The sequence below is a fragment of the Rhyacophila brunnea genome, unplaced genomic scaffold (assembly GCF_057557595.1).
Source record: "Rhyacophila brunnea isolate RB1 unplaced genomic scaffold, BYU_Rbru_1.0 scaffold_6, whole genome shotgun sequence".
Lineage (NCBI taxonomy): Eukaryota > Metazoa > Arthropoda > Insecta > Trichoptera > Rhyacophilidae > Rhyacophila > Rhyacophila brunnea.
Window position 1 is genome coordinate 26819496 of NW_028233276.1, and position 11268 is coordinate 26830763.

The 11268-nt window shown below is 32.5% G+C and overlaps 1 protein-coding gene across 1 annotated transcript in view; it reads left to right on the top strand.

Moving 5' to 3' along the window:
• The window catches only part of LOC147065468 (uncharacterized), a 496544-nt gene that overhangs the window by 19482 nt on the left and 465794 nt on the right, over positions 1-11268 (top strand). The gene's annotated exons all lie outside the window — the stretch shown is intronic.

Consider the following 11268-nt stretch of genomic DNA (forward strand, 5'->3'; position numbering starts at 1 on the left):
GCGGAGCAACTCAAAAAAGGGTCCGCTCCAACGCTCTTGTTATACCAGCATGTTGATTTTCAAGCAAATCCGGTTTTAAATCTAGCTTTATTATGAGAAGTTTTAAGCTGTCTGCGGTGTCGAAAAACGCTAGATTTAACGCCATAAGCCAGATAGAAAATCTACAAGCTAGATGGCTATTCAAAAATGCTAGATCTTGCAAGAAAAACGTTAAGTTGGCAACTCTGGTGCTATATGCAATAATTTTGAGTTTCATTCAGTATTTTTCTACTGTGATGAGCTTAGTTCCAAAATTGAATACCAGACAATTTATGTTGATGTATCTATAATTTACATTACTCAATAATGATGGCAATGCAGACACCTAGATACGTAATTATTATGTACAATTGGGTAGATACTTATATATTAGGTACACACATTTCTTGTAATAACAATAATTTTTAATACAATTATTCGGTATTTTCTTTAAAATAAATATTAATTTTAGCAAGTAGGTAGAGACAGCTGTCATAAGAATATTTTAATATTATTAAAGTCACTCTAAGCGAATAAATGGAAATAGATCTGTCAAGATTACTATAGTAATATAGTACTCACCAAAAGATTACAGAGGGGTGGTAATATGGATAACTATGCTCGCATAATGTACCGCGACTACTAGCGACATCAGTGATCGATTTACGTAACATGTAATTAAATATAATGGTGACAACTTTATTGACACTAAGTAAACTACCATTGATTGTTATTCCTAAACGAAGCATAGTGGCCTCCATACGGTGAAGGTTATGTTAATAGTTGTCTTTCAATAATGGTAGTTAATCATTCGCCCATTCCATTGACTCCCCCTGCAACAACATATTGTGGTTTTCCACGTGTAAGCAATAATAAATGAGGACAATAAGAAAAAAACAATTTAATTCAACATATCCAAATGCAAACAGTCATAGGATGAGGTTTATTTTTTGATAGCATTAATATTTTTATGATTAATTTGATCCAATCTAATGGAATAAGAATTCGATTGTCGTAGGAAATAAAAATGCATATTCATCTAAACTTTTTTACCACACCTCTGTGATAATAATAATTTTATATTATATATATATAATATTTTGAGTATTTTTTAGCATATGTCTTATATTATTAGCATATGTGTATATCAAACATAATAATTGAATATAAAATTTATATTTTCGATTCTTTTAAAAATAGCTTGGAATAATTATTATAATACCCCATTTGATGACGTTGATGTCTGATAAAAATTAGATTCTATACATTAGGTAGGTATTATTTCATCGTTATTTTAAAGGTAACCAATTGTATTAATTGCATGTCTCGTAATGCCATTATTCATTAGTCACTGTATTGAGAATAATTTGTTGTAAAACAAAATGAGTAGGTACAATTATATTTGACTGATGTCAAATCGTAAAAAATATGCATGCTAAGTTAGTTAACTGCCATGTTTTAATTTTAAAATAATTACTCTTGTCTTGAAAGAGACCACATTTAATTGTTAAGCTAACCTTATTTAGAAACTTTTTCCATTCTTTTCGTCCAATATACTCGTATGAATATTACAATTTTAAAGACACATCGTGAATTATCGCGCCTTTAATTACTTACAATCTTATTATTTATTATCTTTTACTTTACTAGTAAAATCATGTCTGAACCGAAGGCAATCGATTTATTTCTCATTATATTAATACATACTCCTATTTTCTTTTTATAAATTTACAATTTGCGGTGAGACCTTACACAGCAACAAATTGAAGAAAAAAATAGTTATATTTTTTCATCATTTCATAAGATTTCATAGTTTTGGTATTGAGCAGAAATTAACTTCACTGAGGCAATAAAATTCGTTAAGGATTCACGCTTTGAAACATTGACTATGCAAGTTTCGGGCCTTCACACTAAAAACTTATCTTACATCTAAATACATCATAACGTATCTGGACCAAAACATTAGAGCAAATTCATTATCTACTTTTTGGCATAGCTTAACTTTGGCTACCAGGGTTAAAATATTATGATAGTTAGACATCTATTGATTTACTAGATTATGCCCAGGTATGCATACATACATGATTGCAATTGTTGCTAGAAAAATTTTCTACATTTATATTTCAATTATTATTATGGCTACATTATGATTTGAAGCCTACGTTAGGTAGTAAGCAACTCACACTTCAAATTGGGTACATGCGAAAAGATTATACCATACCTACTAATATTCATCCAGTTTTTTTTGAATTCCAAGATACGGAAATAATAATTTCATTTACAAATAAGCTTTCTAAGAGCTTTTATGTAGGTATATCAGCTTCATAATAATTGGACAACGTTATGCACTCAAAGATCACGTAATAGTTATTGGCAGTGGCGCACCCAGGATTTATTATTGGGGGGGGCCCAAGGAGGAAAATGTAAATTAGTCCCATAGGCTCTTTTTCTTCTTCATTTAAATATTTTTAGATATTTTCACAATACACGGCGGCGATATATTTGTACAGTTTCTCCTAGTTTTTATTAAATTGGAGGCATAGTTGTGGTAACCGTTGAGCGTGTCATCAGCGACTGGCGGATTGGAAGTGAACAGCGACCATGCTGGACATGTGTACCTAGTATGCTAAAAGATTACTTAAATAATATCGGCTGTGCTACCCGCTTGGTCTAGAGCAGTGTTTCCCAAAGTGTGGTACGCGTACCCCCTGCGGTACGGGAAGAGTTTGGTGGGGGTGTGCGCTGCACCGGGTTATGGCTACGCCTGGTGCAACAAGCATTAATACAATATCCATGCTAGAAGGTTTATCGCATGCGGAAGAAGAGCAATTGTTGGAATTATTAACTTCAGACGGATTCTTGCAAAATAAATATAAGGAGTGTACTTAAACATCATTTAGGTTGCAAATGCAATATGTGTATCCAGTTTTAACAGAAACATTCCTGAAATACATATTGCCTTTTCCAACTTCATATCTATGTGAAGTTGCTTTTTCAGCATTTGTAGACATTACGTAAAAAAGGAACAGTCTTTCGGGTGTGAAACCGGACCTCAGATTAAAATTGATTACCAATGAATGTTATTTTTTATAATATAACTTTGATTTATATTTTATTATGAATGAATTTTATTCGTCGTTTATTATTATTTTGTTTATGTACTACAAAAGAAATATATAAATATATTTTGATTGTTATTAAAGTACTTATATGCATTTTTCTCAGTGTTACGAAAATTATAGAAGGGGTACACAGATGTCGAAAGCTTGGGGAACACTGGTCTAGAGAGCTACAATATTTATGCCGAATTTCACCGAAGAAAATGTTTTTTTGATTTACACCACCACCGTAGTGGGTGTAGTCGTTCTTTTCGACGAATGTTTGTCGTAGATTTTTGGTTTTTCAATATTGAGGTTTCAACATATTAATCGAAAATGGACAAAAAAGTATTATTGCATTTAAATTATACACAACCTACTCAATACAACACAGCCTAATATCTCGCTTATCGGTCTTTTGTCTATTGCACTCGGTGTACCTACACCATGGCCCCCACATCCTGAAACGGGCCCTCAGGCTAGGGCAGTGGTCGGCAAACTGCGGCTCTTTGGCCCCTTGAGTGCGGCTCTGCCACAGATGCTCTCTGCCATATTTGACATGGCTACAAAGAAGAAGCAAAGAAAATGGAAGAGGATAACCGTAAATGTAATGTTGAATAGACCGAGACTTCGCGTTTATTCAAAACTTAAATGGCTTACCGACCTGTATTTATGTCTCGGGAAAAATTGGCGCATTGAAATTTAGAAAGATACAACTAAAAACTCGTAATTTTGCGCTAAATATTCTGTCGATGATGCAAGGAAGAAAGCAGCTGAGGAGATGAGTCAAGAAAAATAAAGTTCTGTATTTAATTAGGTACTGAATAAAATCTGTCAACAATGTTAATATTGCAAGTTTTGTGGTTAGTAAAAAGATTTCCAAGAGAGGAGATCAAGGGTAAATTAAGAAATCGATTTATTGATGAGAACCTGGAATCGTGCTTAAAATTAAATCAACAACATACGAACCTGACTTACCCAAACTTTACAAGGAGATGCAAGGCCATTATTCACATTGAGTTTGTCACATTGTCATGATTCAATTTTATGGATACCTGACTTACAATTTAATTTTTATTAATAAATAAGATCATTATTACGTGTGATATTCAGTTTTATTCAGTGTACCTACCATAGACTATGTACCTACCTATAATTTAATTAGGACTTAAAACTTTAACTAAAGTAAATTAGCAGTTTACCTACTTACTACCTACGTATATAATTTAAGTTTAAGAATTTTGCCTCTCAAAAGAAATCTCAATCGTTGTACTGTTGATATTTGGCTCTATTGACTAATGAGTTTGCCGACCACTGGGTTAGGGTATTTGACGGGCCCCCTATCCACCGCTTAGATTAAAGGCAGTGTGAAATACTACATTAACGTTTTTCAAATTGTGTTTTAGTTCAAATTGAGGGTACTTATACATTGAATTATTGGCGATTTTCAATACATCTACTTTAATAATGGAGCTGTCGAGTATCGACACATAATAATCAGAAAATATATTGGTCCATTATATAAATTAAAATGTTCATAGACCTGAAGTATAATAGCGCCGCAGGCGACTTTTTTTACTATTAAGGATAATTTATGATGTGTGTTTATCTCACTTATCTGGTCAACCCGACACGCCAGGCCCCCCACAGCCCGGGCCCCCAGGTTAGAGCCCTGTCAACCCTCCCCAGCCATGACCTATACCACTCCGGAATTCGGGTGGACACCGAGAATTTCATTAGGGAACGGGTTTCTAAAAAAACCTGACATTGGTGTTTCGAAATTTTTGTGTTAGAAATTAAAATCTAAGAAATTTTACTAAAAAGGATGCTGGAGAATTACAAATCATTTTTTGCCGTGTTGTTTGTCTAAGCCCAAGGTATAGTTTATTGGCTTTCGATTTCAATGTGTAAAATCATTCTGATGATTTTCATATTTTGGGGGGGGCCAAGGCCCCCTGCCCCCCCCCCTGGGTGCGCTACTGGTTATTGGTGACAATTTTTATAGCCTTACAGCTCAATAGTCAAATATCCATGTTCTTTTGAGCAGTTTATATATATGCTTACAGAAGACAGTTCAACAGTTCTCTGTTTCTCGAACACATTGATTGATCTGTAAATGCATAACGTGTTTTAATATGGCATTAACAATAGTTTGATAATTATTGACCATTTTCTACGAGAGAACTGTAATTTTATATAACAAGATAATATTATGACGTGGATCCTTTAGTTATTTTTGTGTAAATTTTGATTGGATTTGATCCACATGAAATGTAAAAGTTTTGGCGATTCACACCGATTCACTTCTTGGCAGTGGAGTCAGGAGATTTTGCACTGCATGGGTAAGACTACAGTATGAATCGGAAGTGACGATGATTCTGACGCTAGGCACAGGCTTCGGCTTCTGTTTCAGAGAGGGGCTCTTCTGTTGGAAGCCTAAAATATTCATAATAGTAAGTACATAATAGATTATAACATAAAATTAAAACTCTGAAAAAAATATCATATTATGTACAGTGGCGAAGACTGCTTATTTGAGATAATTGAAATAGTACACACGTGGACAATCATGTCGAAATAAACAATATTATAAAGAAACATAAAGGTATTTTTATTCATAATAATTATAGGATACTATTACTTATATTATAGCTTTGTTATTGTAAAATTTGTCAACTATTATGTAATGTTGTAGTTTTAGTGTCTAGTAAATATGCAATGACCCGGGACCTTTTTTCCAGGCAAAGGTGAGCTTAGACAAAATATGGTAAACTTGGGATAGAATTGAGAACTTAACAGTAAACTGGGCGTGAAAATGTGAGAAAACGATTAGTCAGTGCAATTTCAAATAATGTGTTTTAGGAAAAATAGAGAATAGGGTGATTGGGGTTTTAAATAAACAGCAATCCGGCACTATTTTATATAGCATTACACCGCTGAAATAAGTTCCTACACCTAATTCAATAAAAGTCACTTTTACCAAAAATATATCATAGGTACATATTATAATAGAAGATGCAATCAAACGTGCGTAGGATATTAAATTGTGATTAAGTTTATTATTGGATACATTATAATGTATTCAAGGTAGCGAAGTTGAAGAAAACATTTTGCAGACAAGTGAAGAGTGATATTTCTCCACGGCACTGCAGCCATTCGAGCCCGATTATTATGTTCATCTGTGGCGAGATCTCAATATTAAGCGATTGTTTAATGTTTGCACTGATTCGTAAAAATAATTTTAATACGAGAATCTAATAGCCGAGTCAATTGTCACGAATATCGCGAATTGATATCCCATCCGTAATTAACACAGTGGCGCAATTAAATACTACGAAATTATTGAGTCTGTAATCGTAATTAATATCTATTTGTATGGACATGTAGGCTAGCGCACTAACGTTAATTAAATTATTTTTGACTCATTGACTGATCGATAGCATAATGACGAAAGCATTCACCCTAACAGTAATGGATGTGAGTTCGAATCCCTCTCGGTCCAACTTTTATGGTAGGTATATAATTTTATAGTTTTTTTGAAAATTATGAACTTTAAGTGTATTCTCAATTTTCAATGTAATGGGTTACTTGGCGTTGATCACTGTCTAAGTGTGTAGGTATTGGTATTATTTTCGTTTACTATAATCATTTACCTTCATGCAACAGGCAGTTTTCGCCACTGAATTGCGCACTGTATTTTTCAGTTTTTACATATGCACATTTTATCACAGAATATAATATATGTGTATAGGTATACGAAAATATGACATAAGCTATGCGAAATGTTCATGCTCAGCTTCGTGTATGTATTAGAATGTTGTAGTTTTTCATGATGCATACATAAACACAGTCTACCGATCTTAATTGATCGCCTTTTCCCCTTTAGGGCTTTTCTGAATCTGTAGGAAAATAAAGCAACTATTAGCTTCCTGGCGCACGACCGACGTTTAGACGATTCTGTATGGAGGAATGGATAGTACCTACAGGGTTTCTTTAACTAACATGAGGTATAGACAATGTGAGAAGCTTTTAGTATTTTATGTTCATGGAAAAATTATATTGTCTATTTCGAATGCAATTCGTTATTTTTGTGCAAAAGCTTTTGGGAGCCGGATCTAGTACTTAAGTATAGTAGATATTTTGGCTCTATGTTACGACCGTGCTCCCTGGATAAACGTCAGATTTTTATACTCAATACTTGAAAGCATCTAAGCGAGATTTTTTGAGCATAGACAATCATCGAAAAAATCGCTATTATATGGCGAAAACGCTATTATAAGCGTAGACAATAAGTACAAATAGAAAAATCCTTTACAATGTAAGTATAAAATTCAAACATTTTAAATTAACAAAATTCTTCGTTTTCAAAAATCAGTATAGCATAATAGAGTTCGCCAATGCATTTCATAAAATTTAAATAATTATAAACTAACCTAAAACATTCGTGCACACACCAAAGCGAATTATTCGCCAATCAAGCTCGTATTGGCTTACGGGAAAGAGCACGCGACGTTCAGATTTCGGAAGGGAATTAAGTTATTATCTTACAAAGTTCAATATGGAGCGCTGCGATTGTTTGACGTTTCGGTATCGAGCATTCAAATAATATATCAATAATTTTATATTATCATTGATACAATTATTTGCTCCGACACTGCCATCCATTCGCATTTACCACGTCAAAATAACCCGAAAAAAGCACCCGCATCGATATGGAAGGTCCGGTCAAAAGAGTCTCAAAAAATAGCCAAATATATGACAAATTGATGGCTTTCATTGTATCTTTTGATCCCCTGCGTGAATAAATGTCACGTTTGTTCATTAACAACAGGTAAGTAGAGAGCATTATAGCGGCATAGGCTTTTTTTGAGACTCTTTTGACCGGACCTTCCGTACCGATGGCGGGTGCTTTTTTTGGGATATTTTGACGGGGTACTTGGTGAATATTCGCGTTGGTTTGTGCGAGCCTTAACCTTCACATAAAAACGCTCTAAATAGATAAGTAGGTATGCGAAAATAAGGAACATTTTTCAAAATAACGTTATAGAAAACAATATTTGATATATAAAATTGAGCCGTGTTAACTAAACGACATTGTTATAATTTCTTCAATGGCTTTTATTTACCCTTTGATTAGTGATTGTTCTTATAAGATTGTAATATTTATATCCATAGTCAGTATTCCGTATTAACGCATTACCGAGAAAATAAAGATAAAAAAAAATACGAGGTTAGTTTGGTATAATATTTAATATGAAAGATAACACGCTTCATGCATATTTATGATATGTATATTATGCCGAAAGGTAAGTTTTAAGTAGGAAAAGTGGCATTTTAATGAAAACCAGTGACGTTTAATTTCAATCAGTGTGAGCCGTTTTATCGAGGCTATTTGACCGGGCCATTTGTTTGTGGAAGCGAAATATTTAATATCATAAACTGGAGCCTGTTTTATTTATTATACATTTAATTAAATGAATATAAATTAAATACGGAATACTGACTATGGATAAATATTATTAACTTATAAAAACAATCACTAATCAAAGTGTAAATAAGAACAATTCAAGCCATTTTCACTCGTATTTCTTATTTTATTGATTAAATTTGAGTCGAAATTATCTGAAATATTAACAATATCGTTTAGTTATGTAACACGGAAATTTTTTATACAAAAAATATTGTTATCTATAACGTTATTTTGAAAAATGTTCCTTATTTTCGCATACTTACCTACCTTTTCAAAGCGTTTTTAGACGAAGGTTTAAGCACGAGTGTCTTTGTGACAAAGATTACTTTATAATTATTAAAATTTTATGAAATGCATTGGCGAACTCTAATATGCTATACTGATTTTTGAAAACGGCGAATTTTATTAGGTAATTGAAAATGTTTGAATTTTATTCGTTGTAAAAGATTTTTATATTTGTTCTTATTGTCTACGCTTATTATAGCGCCTAAGCCATATAATAGCAATTTTTCCGATGATTGTCTATGCTCAAAAAGTGACGCTTAGATGCTTTCAAGTATTGAATATAGAAATCTGACGTTTATCCAGGGAGTACGGTCGTAACATAGAGCCGATATTTTTGATAAAAAAATCTACTGAATATTAAATTTTTATCTGGCAACAATGTCGATAATTTAATTTTGACAAATTCTGAGTGATCCCCAACTATTTGTCACTCATTTTATACTAACTTTGGGTTAAAGTTTCAAAGTCGATTTCCAAAAGGGAATAAATCGTCCCTTACGACAAGTTAGAAAATATGTAGTCAGACAACTCATTACGTTGATAATTTCGTATTATTAATATTGGGCAATCGTGAAATATTAATATAGGTACCTACTAATATATATGTTTTCAAAATTACATTCATCGTTTATTATTTATAAATATTATGGATCTACTGTCCACAGTTCAATACCTACTGAATCGTAGGTATGTCGTCTCATGACAATATGTTAAGTCCCCATAAAACTAAAGAAGGGCAGCATGATATTGATAATAACACAGTTAATTAAAATATTTAGATTTTTTTTAAACTGTCCTTTATTATTGATTGTAGGTACACCATGTAAACATTGTAAACTAAAAAGAATTTAAAATGAATGTTGTAAAATTATGCATAATATGTAGTCAACTTGATATTAGTAAATCTGGCAGGTATACTACAGGGTAGTAGAACAAGTATACGCATATGTTTTTTATAGAAAAAAAACCCTCTTGATATGAATATAATATCGAATAGTCTACTTATTTGTCGGTCGTATTCGATGTATACTACAGTGTAGTGTGTAGTGTGTACTTCTTCGATTCTACAGAGATATCGGTAAAAGTCGGTTTTGTGCTAGAGGCTACTACTACATAAATAAACCATAAAGCTTGGTATCACTGACAAAACAAGGCTTCAGGATAAATTGAAAATATTTGGTGGTGGAAGATAGCAATTTTTCGCTTTCATCAGCATCTCTTTCGAGTTGAAGAGTTTTGAAATATCAAAACAGAGAGATTATTACAAACAACAGTCATAATAATATAGTTATTCTATTCCATTCGCCACTTTACCTGATATTTATGATTTAACTTTTCCGGGGAGGTATCCAATCAGTGGTCAATGACATTACCTATTTCAATAAAAAATATACATAATATTATTTAAGTTAAATACGTGTATCATGCACTGTTTAGCAAAATTATGCTAACCATAAAACATGTCAGCAGTTCTTGGATGATTCGGTTTACTAAAATTAAAATACTGAATTTCCGTTAGCTTCTTATAATTAAACAGAATATCATCTATCTATTATGTATGCCATAATACTATTGCACATCATGCATTGAATTAATGATTTATAATAGTATTACAAACGAAAGACAGAGCAAACAAAACATTAAAATATAAAATCTTTAAATTATTATTATTATTATTGTAGCCCGCGACTAGAGTTGGGTATTTTCCCAGGAAAATCTCAATATCGAGATTCGGGATTTCCCGAAATGATGAAATTTTGAATTCTCGATATTCGGGATTTATAGAAAAGAATTATCGAGAATTCTCGAGTTATCGGGAAATTTGAAAAAAACACCTGTAAAAATCCTAAAATCAGTGTAAAAACAGACAAATTCCAAAAAATATGATTTTTTTATTTATGTAAGAAGACAATCAAAATAGAAGTAGGAAAACAAAAATAATTCAAAACATTACTGAAATAGAATTTCAAAAACCACAGACAGTCAATCGCTGTGTCTGACAGTCGCGTACTCTTTTGAGACACAAAATTCTCTGATGTTGCAAAAATTGCGCTCATTTTGAGTCGACGTTGGCTTAATTGTATTAAATGCCCCGACCAGTCTTTGAACGTTTTGCGTTTCTTGTCCACTTTTTCCATATAGAAAATCATTTTTTCAATTAATATTTGATAATAAACGTGACGTGACGGCATACGCCATAATCGGTCGACACCTATTAAATTTCACGGTTAGCCCACAGGTCTTTCATTTTGAAATGTATTTTATATTGTGGTAGCATCATATTAACAGTATCGTATCGTATTTATAAAATGTAATAGGTATATCTTTTTTAAATCGCGATATATCTCGAGAAACTGCTGTTTTTCTCGAAATGTGTTATGCTTACTTATTCAGTAT